Source organism: Odontesthes bonariensis, chromosome 11, assembly GCF_027942865.1.
Source record: "Odontesthes bonariensis isolate fOdoBon6 chromosome 11, fOdoBon6.hap1, whole genome shotgun sequence".
NCBI lineage: Eukaryota > Metazoa > Chordata > Actinopteri > Atheriniformes > Atherinopsidae > Odontesthes > Odontesthes bonariensis.
The window spans coordinates 31,160,762-31,174,467 of NC_134516.1; the positions used below are offsets into that span (position 1 = coordinate 31,160,762).

General features: G+C 39.3%; 1 protein-coding gene and 1 long non-coding RNA gene across 2 annotated transcripts in view; one reads left to right on the forward strand and one right to left on the reverse strand.

Moving 5' to 3' along the window:
- LOC142391905 (NLR family CARD domain-containing protein 3-like) overlaps positions 1 to 13,706 on the forward strand; it is a 418,516-nt gene that overhangs the window by 382,101 nt on the left and 22,709 nt on the right. The window lies entirely within an intron of this gene.
- On the reverse strand, positions 804 to 2,690 carry LOC142391438 (uncharacterized). The gene is made up of 3 exons (XR_012770564.1): positions 2,395 to 2,690; positions 1,427 to 1,557; positions 804 to 1,184 (listed from the first exon to the last, which is right to left on the reverse strand). It is a non-coding gene; the product is annotated as an uncharacterized LOC142391438 (long non-coding RNA).

A 13,706-nucleotide genomic window follows, 5' to 3' on the forward strand; every position in this document is an offset into this window, starting at 1 on the left:
GGACCAGGGATGCTGCCTGCCAGACTGACCCCATTGTCAATAGGACTGCAGCCACACCGAAGAATGTTGTCTTTCTCTATATTGGAATGCTTTGCAGGTGAGATGTTTTACCTTGTAGTTGTTGAAAGTTTTTGTTGTCTGAAATGTCATAATTGAGCCGGGTTTCTCCAGCACTATAAGGCACAAAACACCTAGACCAGGTCCCCTGAAAAGATTGTCTTGTGAATGTAATTTATATTTGATTTACCAAAAAATGTATACTTTTAGGGGGTTTTCAGATCATAGTTCCTATGAAACTTCACAATATATGAAAAGCTTTTTCCAAAATATTTTATACCTACTTTCAAAAATATTGTTTTATTTGTTACTACCATTAAAAGCAGCATTTAAATGTTTCAAATGCTATCTCAGCTGATATCACTTTCCTGATGCTTGAAATAAGATTTAAAAAAAAGTAATGAGAACAGCTTCTATAGCATTTTGGAAAAGAGCTTTTCATATGCTCTCCCATGATGATGCATGTGTCTCTACCAGCTAACCCCCACCACCATGACAAATGAAAATTCTGTGAGAAACACCGTTTACACATTGTTTCTTGTACTTTCAGACTGTACTTGGCGGCGATCCACTTTAATGAAAATGCGAACCGACCACAGGCCCAGACAGCAGACGGTGTACCTCTCTTCAAAATCTCCTTTCCCAAATCCAAGAAGGGAGAGTGCACAGTCAAACGTCAAAAGACTAAGCCAACCTTTGGTAAGACCTCAAAAGTTCAAGAATTCAAGTCCAACTACTTTTGCCTGTATCAAATTTACTGAGGTTAATTCCAACAAATAGGAATACAAAAAATGTGAGAAATAGAAATCTAAACAAACATAAATATATAGAACAAATATAAATATATAAATAAACATTGAAATGTACAAATGACTAACTGAAATATACAAATGTTGTGCGTGTACAGTGTGTATGAATGTTCTGTGTGAAAAGGGAATGTGGATGTCCTGATGGACCTAATTTTTCACATGCGAGGCAGTCTAAACCCGGTGCAGTGTCCTTCATCATCGGGGTACTCGGCACGGATACGCAGGACCACACAGGCAGGAATGACCACTCTGATCCGGCGACCCAAAAAGCCCCAGCACCACGCCACGAACTGCCTGTAGGCCAAATACCTGAAGCGCCTGGAAGAACAGATAGAAAAAAATACACTTGAAGAGAATGTTGTTGTTCTTCTGTTATTGCTATGTTGTACATATTTACATATTCCTATGGATTATTCTTGATTGTGTTTTAATAATGTCTTGTAAATAAATCTACAAACACTCTTCATACTGTCTGCATAGTTGAATTATCAGGCTCTGTTGGGTGGGTGTACTGTAAACTCTATGTATGTGGCTATGAGTGATTATTTTACAACGCTTACCGATGCGTTCTTCTCAGGCGTAAACTGCCAAACAGGTAGATCCAAATGTTTACAGTGTTACCTGAGGGATCTCCATGCAGCATCTATTCTCCCTTTCTGTGGGCATTATCTCGCAAATTCCACATTGACACCTATTATTTTTTTAAAAAAGGCAGTGTAATGATATTCTGTTTTCAGGTAATGCCGGCAAATATAACAATGAAACATCTTTAGTGGCAAGTAAATGAGTTAACAGGTGAGCATGGAGAATAATTACATGCTGGTCAGAATACTATCATGTTTTTTGCATGCCATAGGCTACTGTATAACTACATGGGCAACGCACAGCTGGCTGTTCCCAGTGAAGACAGGCTACTAAAAAAGGTGTACACAGAAATATGTGGCATAAGTTTCACTTCGTGTAGTTACACTTTGGATCCAGCACCTGGTCAGGATATGATGAGGTATGTTTTTTTTTTTTTTTGTATATTACAGCATGTAAACCTTTTTGTCTAGAAAACTTGGTTATAAATCGCTCCCCTTATGTCAACACTGGGTGGAGAATCATTTGCCAAACAGTGTTTGTGGGGGTAATTGCAATTGCAATTTTCATGAAATTACCCACCGCCAGCGTTTATTACAGTTGTTTTTCATAACATGTTGGCAATGTGTACTATGGGAAATACTTTGGCAGTGTTACTGTTGTACAATGCAAGGCGACATTGAGAAAGTTACTTGGTGTAGAGACTGGAGATGCCAGCAGCCACACTCACTAATGTTAGCACTGCAAATACGTGCCCACATTGCAAAATAAGTTGGGAACTTATACGTTTTGTAAGCAAAAATAATATTTTAGGTAGTCCTGATGTAGTGACTAATTTCTGCTCTAATTAGGCTACCGTAGGCTAAGCGACTGCTATATCTGCGCACCTCAGTGGTTCGGACCGACCCAACTATAAACGTTTCCAGACATAACATTTCAAACTCACCATTCTGAGACGTTTTGCTGAAGGCGCTGCTGATCTGCAGTTTGTTGCTGAACTGCCTGCGCCTCGGCTTCAGGGTCCGATTCCGGGTCGAAGGCGAACGGTACAATGGTTTGCTCACCTGCCATTTCTATTTTTTTTCCTACTAGCAGGCAGCTAACATGCGCGGAGCCAAAACAGAGAATCAGACACGCCCCCATTCAGCCATGACACACCCCTCGCGCTCCTCCTTGCTTCTCATTAGGAAAACAGGGCACTGGAGAAAGCGCTGAAATGCGGCTTTCTTCTAAGTGGCCAAATCTGCGTTTTCCGGGTTAATTTTGAGAACGCCTGGGGGTATAACATCCTGAAGCCTCCGAAAGCCCATTTAAAGTGCCGCTACTATACCATGCCATGGGAACTTTAACAAACTTAAACTATCAAGTTTTACCTCACACCACATGCTGCCCTGTTGTTTAAGGTCATTGCACTTTGCTTACTCCTTGGACAATACAAGCCTGCATTTTTCTGTTTTAAGCAAGTTTGGACGCTTTTAAAGGACATTTGCCTGCCGTCAAGAGGATATAATTTCTGTCTGAATGAGGTAAGTTGTTTTTTCTCTGTTCTAGTATTAGAAACTGCTGGAACATTGTTAGTTTTAAATGTGTACATTTGAATTTGTGTAAATTTGAGGATGGCTTAGGTCAATTTTGAGCGTTGGACAATTGCAATTGGGAATTTATTGAACCCTGTGTTATAAGTAACTCTGCCTGAATGTCAAAATTTCATTTTCATATTTTTCAGGTGTACTTGGAGTTTAACAGGGTTGTTGGTAGGAATCTTAAAGAAGAGTTATTTGGTGTTCTTGATGGTTTGTGTCCAAGCTTGATGGAAATCTTCAAGAGGAAGACAGGTCGGATAGGCAAGCAGTTAGCTGACCTGTTACAACAGACAACGGTGGGTTGATATTTCTGTTTTTTCTTGTAATGATATTGATGGTTAGTTCATACATATTACAAAAACTAATACTTCTCCCACCTCCCCTTGTGGTATTTCTCTATATGAACAAATGAACTGATATTAGATATATTTCTTGTGTTATATCACTTTACAGAGCGCTGAGCCAACAGCCATCAGATGCCTTGTCCTGAGAGGACTGCCAGTGATTCTTGGGGATGATGCGTCTATGTTCTTTAAGAGCAGTTCGGTGAGTAAAGTTTTTTGATTGGTGATTGGTGTATTTCTAACATTAATGATCTACACACACTTATCCCAATAATAACTTGAATGGAGAATAAACTAAAAGGCTCAAATTAGGCCACTAATACTCAAAAAACTGTGGGCTTCTCCCTGGTCAGCAGCACACTTGAAGAGTAATTAAACCTTTCGCTATTTCTCTATCACATATCACATTGTCCAATATACCACCTATTGTCAAAACATGTGATCTACACCACAACAGACACTTATACATGAACACACAAAAACTGCCTCTAATAGCTTGTTTAAACAACATTATCTAAAATAAATCCACTGTGAATTATGAAAATCATAATATTTATCAAGACCACACAGCTGATTGCAGACAAATTGCTGTTAACCTGAATATTCTTGTTTTGTCTTGTTTCTTGCACTATAGAATCTTAATGAGGGAGACTCTGTGGACATTCCTGTGGGAATCCTCTGCTATGAGGACACCAGCGCTGCAAGCCCAGCATCGCCACAACTATTTCGCACAGCATCATTGTTAATACATATTTGTTGCTTTGATGTGTGTTTAAATAAAATAAATAAAATGTACTGCATTGTGTGGTCATTGACAAAATAATAATTTAATTGGAATTTATTATTCCATATATAATATTTCAAAATGTAATATAGTAATAGTAAGTAAGTAAGTAATTTTTATTTATAGAGCACGTTTAACACAGTTTCCACTGACCAAAGTGCTGTACATATGATATGGCTAAAAAAAATAGAAAAATAAAAGCAAATCAGAACAAGCAAAATATAAAAGCAAACACAAAAAGAGTAAGAAAGACAAATACAGAAATACAATTGACAAATAGACAGCACTAACAAATAAATAGCAACAGAACAGAAGACACTTGAATATAAAGCTAGGAAGCAGGGAAGGCCAGGGAGTATAGGTGGGTCTTGAGCCTTGATTTAAAGGTGGTCACAGAGGGAGACAGTCTAACATCTGGGGGAAGACAATTCCACAGACGTGGGGCTGCTACTGCAAAAGCTCTATCGCCTTTTTGCTTGAGGCGGGTGCGGGCCACAGAGAGAAGACCCTTGTCGGCAGATCTAAGGGACCTGGATGCTGAGAGGGGATGGAGGAGGTCTGAGATATATGAGGGAGCCAACCCATGCAGTGCCTTATATACAATCAGCAGGACTTTAAAGTGGATCCTAAAGCTAATGGGGAGCCAGTGTAAGAAAGCCAGTACAGGGGTGATGTGTTGATATTTTTTGGTGCCAGTTAGCAGCCTTGCAGCTGCATTCTGTACCAATTGCAGACGAGAAAGTTGGGACTGGGGGAGACCAAGATAGAGGGAGTTGCAATAATCTAACCGGGATGTAACAAATGCATGAATTACTGTTTCTAAGTCCTTGGGAGACAGGGAGGGTTTGAGATGGGAAATAATTCTCAGCTGATGGAAGCTACTCTTGATAACAGAGCTAATCTGCCTTTTAAAACAGAGCTCTAATGTCAATGGTGACACCTAGATTTTTGGCATGTGGCTTAACAAAAGGGGAAAGGTGGGCTAATTGTCCTTCGATCAGGGGCCTAGCTTTAGGAGGGCAAAAAATGATGACCTCTGTCTTACCATCATTTAGCTGAAGGAAGTTAATACTCATCCAGCGCTTAATATCCTGGAGACAATCCAGAAGAGGCTGAATGGAGTTATCAGATTTTAGGGGCAGGTATAGCTGGGTGTCATCGGCATAAAAGTGAAAAGAGATGTCATAACGCCGGATGATGTCGCCAAGGGGGAGCATGTATAAACAAAACAGCAAAGGGCCCAAAATAGAGCCTTGCGGGACCCCATAAGAAACAGGAGCTGAGGAGGAAGAGGAGCAACCAAGGGATACAGAGAAGGTTCTGTGTCTGAGGTAGGAGCTGAACCAGAGTAATGCTGTCCCCTTTATGCCTACCCAGTCCTCAAGACGGGATAGGAGGGTGTTGTGGTCCACAGTATCAAACGCTGCACTGAGGTCCAAAAGAACCAGGATCGCATTTTGACCTGAATCTAAAGTGAGAAGCAGATCATTGGTGACTTTTAGCAGAGCCGATTCAGTACTGTGGAGTGTTCTAAAACCTGACTGGAAGGGCTCAAGGATGTTATGCTCAGTCATAGATTTAATAAAACTAGAATTTCAAGTGTATTTGACTTATAATATTAAGTTTTGACCATTGTACTTTTAAGTAGACTCCACTGTACTTTTCTATTGTGATTACTTAAACCATTTAAGTGTATGTAACTTTAAAAACCTATTTTACATTTAAATTGGCTATACTTAAACAGATTAAGTTTCTCTACTGTCAATAACTTAAACCATTTGAGGCAATCACTTGACACAAATGGTTTAAGTACAATCAACTTATCCGGGCATAGGTGGCAGGGCGGGATGCACTTTGTACGCTGCAGAACATTTGCAGAACATTTGCTGCAGAACATTTGGTGTTTTCTTTACAGGCAAGGCGAGGGAAGGCAAGCTCTCTGTAAAGAGCCGAACTTCCCATCACTACTTTTTACCACTGGACACTCCATTGGGAGTGTTTCATGAAGTCCAATTTCAGTTTCTAAGGTAAAAATCCTTTCTTATAGCGCACAAATTTCTTGTTGATATATCCGAAAGCTTTCAGAGCGCATGTTGAAAGGATTGTAGTCGCTGGCTCATCAGATAAATTCTAAAAAGTAAGTAAGTAAGTAAGTAAATGTTTATTTTTATAGCACATTTACAAGTGGCAGAGCCGCACCAAAGTCCTTTACAGTCAAAAAAAAGAGCTAAAAAATGCATGGAGGAAAAGAAAAAGAAACAAAAGAAAATATCAAATAATAGATAAAAAGAGCTAGAGAACAGTGACTGGTGGAGATTTAAAATATGAAAAAGGAAAAGAAAAAACATTTAATAAGGCAACCAGGGGACACTTTATACAAGTGTTTAAAAACAAGGGAGGACCCTAACTAAAGGCCAGTTTAAAAAGGTGGGTTTTTATCAGGGATTTAAAATTATCTACCGAATCGGCTGCGCGGATGTGGAGGGGGAGACGGTTCCAGAGAGTGGGGGCCACTATGGCAAAGGCTCTGTCTCCTTTTGATTTTAGCCTGGACCTAGGCACTTCCAGAAGCAGTTGGTCGGCTGAACGAAGTGCTTTAGTGGGGATGTGACGGTGGAGGAGGTCGGACAGATATGAGGGGGCCAAGCCATGGAGGGATTTGTGGACTATGAGTAGCAGTTTGAAATTGATACGGAAGTGAATAGGGAGCCAGTGGAGTGATGCAAGGACCGGGGTGATGTGTTCATGTTTTTTAGTGCGGGTGAGGAGACGGGCAGCAGAGTTTTGAACCAGCTGCAGACGGTGGATTTGGGATTTGTCGATGCCAGTGTAAAGGGCATTGCAGTAGTCCAGTTGGGAAGAGATGAAGGCATGGATAGTTCTCTCAAGAGCACTCTGGGGCAGGTATGCTTTGATCTTTGCTATGGTTCTTAGATGGAAAAAGCTTTTCCTAACCACTGCACTAACCTGTTTATTGAATTTGAAGGCACTGTCGAAAATAACGCCCAGAAAGAATAAAACTGATTAAAAAAGTCTTGGTTCACTTAAAAGAAAAAGAATAAAATGACATCCCAGACTTGTGGAAAGAAGTAAAATGATTTAAAAGCAAATAAAGCGATAAGCAGCAGGAGGAAGCAGAGACACGTCTGCACTCTTCAGAAGCAGGAAGCAGGATAGTTAAAGCCATGAGTAGAAGTGCCTCCAGTTGGTTCAAAACTTCATCATATATTGCACTGTTGGGATTTGAACCCAGGATCTCCTGTTAACAAGAAAGGCACGTGTCTTCACTGTGTGCTGTGTAGACCGTGCAGACTGAGCAGTCCCTTGCTTCTGTCGGCAGGTGGCTGCACGCAGTGACATGAAGGGAGAGAAAATAGCGCTAAGCGACTGTGAGATCTGACTTTTTCCTGGAGAACAATTTTGTGATGCAAATGTATTACTCTTTTGAATGCATGAACTACTTTTGTCAATGCCATAACGAGACTGGAACTTTGATTGATTTGATTTTATGTTCACAGATATTTTATTTGGGGTGGGGTGGACAGTCTATTTATTTATTATGTTTTATTGTATTTATTTTATTGAACAGCACTTTGGAAACCTTTGTGTTTATTTAAACTGTGCTTTATGAATAAAGTGGATTGGATTGGATCAAAGCTGCAACAGGATGCTGGGGAAGCGTTAGTTTATGCTTCTTTGTACGTTGGCTAAGGACACACAGTTATGCTGGCTGTTGCTGTTTATATCATACAATGTATTTACATGAGTCACCCGCATAGGCGTAGCAACTTCAGTTTTTCATTTAGTTTCAGACTTGTTGTTGGATTCAAATGTTGATGAGTTTCTGTGACACATATGCTGCGTTTACACCAAGAGCGACCTACGCTACCTGAGCGCCGGAAATCATTATTTCTCTATGGAGGGTGAGCTACCTGGGCGACCAGAGCGGATTCTCCAGTGGCGAAGAGAACTGCGCTATCAGAGCGGATTCCAGCAATAAACTCAAGCTAACTTTATGGTAATGAGCTATGACGCGTTTCGGCGAAAACCAATGACAATCCACAGATTGTAGGGGTCCGACAATCCGCGGGGTTCGCGGAAACAAACGTGTAAACTTTAGTTCCTATCCAAAAAATAGTCGTTTAATCCCTACTGTTGCAATTGCCGTGTCGAGTGCTTCAATACAATAGTGTAGTAACCTCACGCATACCTTTCTCATTGCAATTAAGTTTTATTTCAGATTTATTTCGGATTTTATTTCGAATTTAGTTTCTTTTTCACAGCTGCCTCTGCTATTCCTTCTCTTCTCAGGTGTACCTAATGTAGTTTTACATCATTTGTAACGTGATGTATATCTTGTATAACAAATTGTAAATAACAACACGTTTATTCTTGTCCCTGCCCTCTCTTTCCTCATGTTTTTTTCCGCGGGGGTGCTGCACAGCCGCGGGGCCTTTAAGAATTGAACATTCTAAATGTGACGTCACGAGCTACCAAAGCAAATTCTCAAGTGAAGCTTCTCTTTTAATCTCATTTTATTGGTCCAAAGCAATTAAGGAAAACACTTTTGGAACTAACTGGGAAGTCCTTAAATATGAGATAGGACTATTTTTAAGAAAGAGTGGTGCTGAAGTTGTCAAAGCCAGGAAAGCAGAAGAATTAAAAACTGTCTTAAGCATAACTAACTTATCTAGCAAAGACCCTGACTCCTTAACAGAGGTAGAAAAAGAAGAGCTAGCATTCTCACAATCTAGACTTGACGAATTATATCGCAAAAAAGCAAAGGGTGCTTTTATCAGGTCTCGTTCTAAGTGGTTAGAAGAAGGGGAACAAAATACACATTACTTCTTTAACCTTGAAAAACATCACTTCACCAACAATAACATTAGTAAGTTAAGTATTAAGGGTGCTGTTACGGAAGACTATCATAAAATTGCAGACTTTTGCTCGAATTTTTATAAAGACCTGTATAGTTCTAAATTCTGCCAAACTGCTGCTGATGATTTTCTAAATCCATTATCAGTTAAAATTATAGGTGAAGCAGATAAAGATTCCTGTGACAGGCCTATATCTCCTCAAGAAGTACAGCAGGCTATTAATCATCTCAAAAACAATAAATCTCCAGGGTCTGATGGATTAACAGCTGAATTTTATAAATCTTTTAATGAGGAACTGACTCCCTTTTTACATAAAGTCTTTATAGAATGTATTTCTAATGAATCTCTTCCCACCACACTGACCCAAGGAATTACTGTTTTAATACCCAAACCGAAAAAAGACCATCTACTCCTAGACAATTGGCGACCGATAAGCCTACTAAATAACGATTACAAAATATTAGCTCACTTATTGGCATCAAGATTAAAATCAGTTATAGACTCTATCATAGAGGAAACACAATCAGGCTTTATGAACAAGAGGCATATTGCGAATAATGTCAGGCTAGTCCTAGACATTTTGGATTATCCAGATATGGTAGAGAATGATGGATTTATACTGTTTGTAGATTTCTACAAAGCTTTTGATACCGTCGAACATCCATTCATTCTACAATCCCTTAAGAAATTTGGCTTTGGCAACTTTTTTTCCTCAGCGATCAAAAGTCTATACCATAAAAGTAACAGCTCAATTAAACTAACAGGTGGCATGTCCCCTAGATTCAATATATCTAGAGGCATTAGGCAAGGGTGCCCTGCTTCACCATACCTGTTTTTACTTGTGGCTCAGCTTTTGGCTGATCACATCAAATCGAGTGAGGTGAAAGGTATTAATATTATAGGCAGAGAACTTACCATCACCCAACTGGCAGATGACACCACTCTCTTTCTTAGGGATGAAAATCAAGTCTCCACTGCAATAAATACCATAAAAGAGTTTTCCAAGGCCTCTGGTTTAAGTCTCAACATCAATAAATGTGAGATTATATCCATTAAGAATTGTTCAAAATCTTCCATCTATGGAATCCCAGTTAAAGATGAAATTGTACACTTAGGTATCACAATTATCAAGGACCAACAAAAAAGAACTTCATCGAACTTTAATCCTATAATTCAAAGAACTCAAAAAAGGTTAAACCAGTGGCTTTTACGGGATCTTTCCCTTAGAGGTAGAGTTTTACTTTCGAAGGCAGAAGGATTGTCACGTTTGATATATGCATCTTTATCTCTCTATGTGGACACTAAAAGTATCTCTCAGATTGACAAACTGCTTCTCAACTTCCTGTGGAAAAATAGAACACACCATGTGAAGAAATCTGTTCTAATGAACGACTATGAAAATGGTGGGCTCAATTATCTAGATTTCTGTACCTTAAACAACACTTTTAAGATAAACTGGTTGAAACAATTTTTTAGGAACCCTAATGCTATTTGGAATATTATTCCTTGTCACATTCTGTCAAAAATGGGTGGTCTAAACTTTTTTTTAGTATGTAACTACAATATTGAAAAAATACCTGTAAAATTGTCAGCCTTCCACCGACAGGCCTTCCTCTCATGGTCCGTTATTTTCAAGCATAATTTTCCACCTCATAATTATTATATATGGAACAACAAGGACATTCTGTTTAAACACAAATCCCTTTTTATTGAGTATTGGTTTAAAAATAACATTGTTCATGTGGCTCAATTATTCAACAGGGATGGTCTTCTCTATTCCTATAATGAGTTTTTATCTGAATATAATATCCCTGTATCACCTGCAGATTTTGCTAAAGTCTTTGGAGCAATCCCTTCTGGTGTTTGCATGTTATTTAGATATCAACCAAGAGTGGAAACCAAACATTTCTCCTTGTTGTCCTTGGCAGACACCCCAGTAGGTAAAGCTTGTTTGACCAGTAATGGTAAAAATAACAAACTAATTAGACTCCTGTTTAAAAGGGATTATACCACAATTCCATACGTGGTCTCATACTGGAACAAATATTTGGAACACACTAATTGGAAGAAGATCTGGCTCTTACCCAACCGATACTTGTTAACAAATAAAGTTAGAGAAGTTTCTTTTAAGTTAATTCATAGATTGTATCCATCCAATGAGCACATTGTTAAAAGATTCAAAAAAGACATTGATGTAAAATGTACTTTCTGTTCTATACAGATTGAAACTGTTACCCATTTATTTTGGCACTGCCCTATTGTTCAAAGTCTGTGGAGTGATATTTGTAACTTCATCGCTAACAACATTGATAATGAGTTTATTTTATCTTGGAGGAGTGTATTATTTGGGCTCCACGACATTAACAAAACCAAAGAAAAAGACAACATAACTTTTATTATCAACCTTATTATTTTAATGGCAAAATTTCATATCCATAAATGCAAATTCATGAAAAGAAAACCTTATATTCTTGCCTTTCTCTGTGAGCTCAGGCAGTACATGACCTCCATTAAATACTCAATTAACCAGAAAGCGATTAAGACTGTTGATATCTGCGAACGCCTGAATATTTTATTATGACCTCTTTTGTCCCCTGGCGTTTAATATTGAAATGTTTAATGTGTATTGTAAAACATGTTTTTTTTTCTTGAATAAAAAAAAAAAAAGAAAAAAAAAAAAAAAAAAAAAAAAAGTGAAGCTTCTCTTGGTGTACACGCAGCAATAGGCTCCAGCCCCCCTGAAACCATGTAAAGCAAATGGAAGGATGGAGAGTTTGTGGGACATTTATTCATTCATTGCACTTCAATATTTCTCCAGTTTTATTCAACAGCATTTCTGTTTTGGGGAAGATTACAACTTTAAAGCTGCTGTCGGCAAGTTTTCAAAATTGCGAGTTTAAAGTCGGAAAATTCGAACTGATACAACTTTCAGGTCCCTCCCCCAACCTCTAACAAGCTCCGAATCGCCCCCCAAACCCCTCCCCCTCTGTGGACGAGGTTGTGCACGTGAGTTCACACCAGTGTGAGCGCACACTCAGCAGCGTGTGCACAAGCTGTGATTGACAGGTAGGATTCCTCCACCCTAACTTGATTGGTTGAAAACAGCCGGGAGCGCTCGATTTTTGCAAGCATGATTACAGGCTTCAGAGGGAGCTACAGATTTCGTTATTTTTCCTAAACAGCCCATTTAATATTCTACTTCCAGAATCCCATGACAGTTCAAGCTAATATGACTAAATAAAAGTTGCCAACTGCCGCTTTAATGAAATGTTTTTGTTCCATTTAATGTTCAGTCATCCTGAAGAAAATAAATATGACCACTTGTAAAACAAAAATAGACTTTTAAATCAGTTTTTCAAAGAGGCAAGTTATGGTTGGAATCTCTAACAGGTTTGATTTAGATTGAGTTTGATGGTCAGTTCACCCCCAGACGGTGCAACTTACCCCCTGACCCGGAGCAACAACCTGGGGCAAACTGAGCCATGGAACACTTTTATATAACAAGCCATATTTTTCCAAGTCTTTATAGATTAATTCTGATTCTTTAATCTATGTTACTGGTCAGTTCAGTTTAGTGAAGGCATCCTCCTCCCTCACAGTATCTGCCTCCTCGGGTACAAATGACACTGTCTGACGGCCTGAAGTGGGACTTATTCTGCTGCTAATTTCCTGCCCTCCAACACTTCAGCATCACAGAGTGAAAGAAAGACCATGTTATCATCAGTAAATGCTCTGTGATTCATTGTCCAAAGAACCAGATAATAACCCAGCAGCTTTGCTTCACGGTGTGAGGACAGTGAACTAACCATCTCCACCAGGGTGAGCCGGCCGGACAGAGAGCACCACCACCATGAACTCCGTCTTCTGTGTTCACTGGGAGACACGACTCCAGACTCTGCTGGGACATGGCAGGGTGCCCACACTGCAGCCAGCTGACAGTAAAGTCAAACTTCTGACTTTTCTCCAAGTAAAAGTTCTGCATTTAAAACCTCACTTAAGTAAAAGAATAAAAGCATCATCAGCAGCATTTACTGACAGTAGCACCAGTAAAAGTATTTATTCTGCAGAGCACCTCTCAGAGTTTGCTGTTAGATATAAAGTTGCCTCTTTGACAGTTTAAAGTGGCTGAAAGTGCACTTTTTATATCTGGCCTCAGTAAATCTCTGTGATGCTGTTTATTCATTTGTGTTTGGAAAAGATTGGAAACTTTATTTCTGAGCCCACATCAGTGGGTTATGGTTGTTCACAAAGAGAAAAGAGAAAAGTTGAGTGTATGAAGATAACAGCAAAGGAGTAGCTGGGACATCTCAGCAGATCCACGGTCAGCACCTTGAACATCAGCAGCGATTTTTAGGAAAGAAGAAAATCAGATGAATCTGGAGACTGCAGGAAGATCTGCTGACAGTCTGCAAACTGATGTGAGAGAATAATATTTGTGTGTGTTTGTTATCCAGAAGAATTCCGACAGATGAAGTCATTGTGAGCTGAGCGCTGCTGGAAAGTGATATAACAGAGTGACCTAAATGAGGTTCTCATTCACAGTCTTTGGAGAAAACTGGGAAAGTTATTGAATTAATTTCCAAGTTAATGAGAAGTTTGATGGGACAGCAGCTTCCTCTTTGGTTTTTGTAGAGAAGAGAAAAAGCTTACAGCAGCTGGTGTTCCCAGAC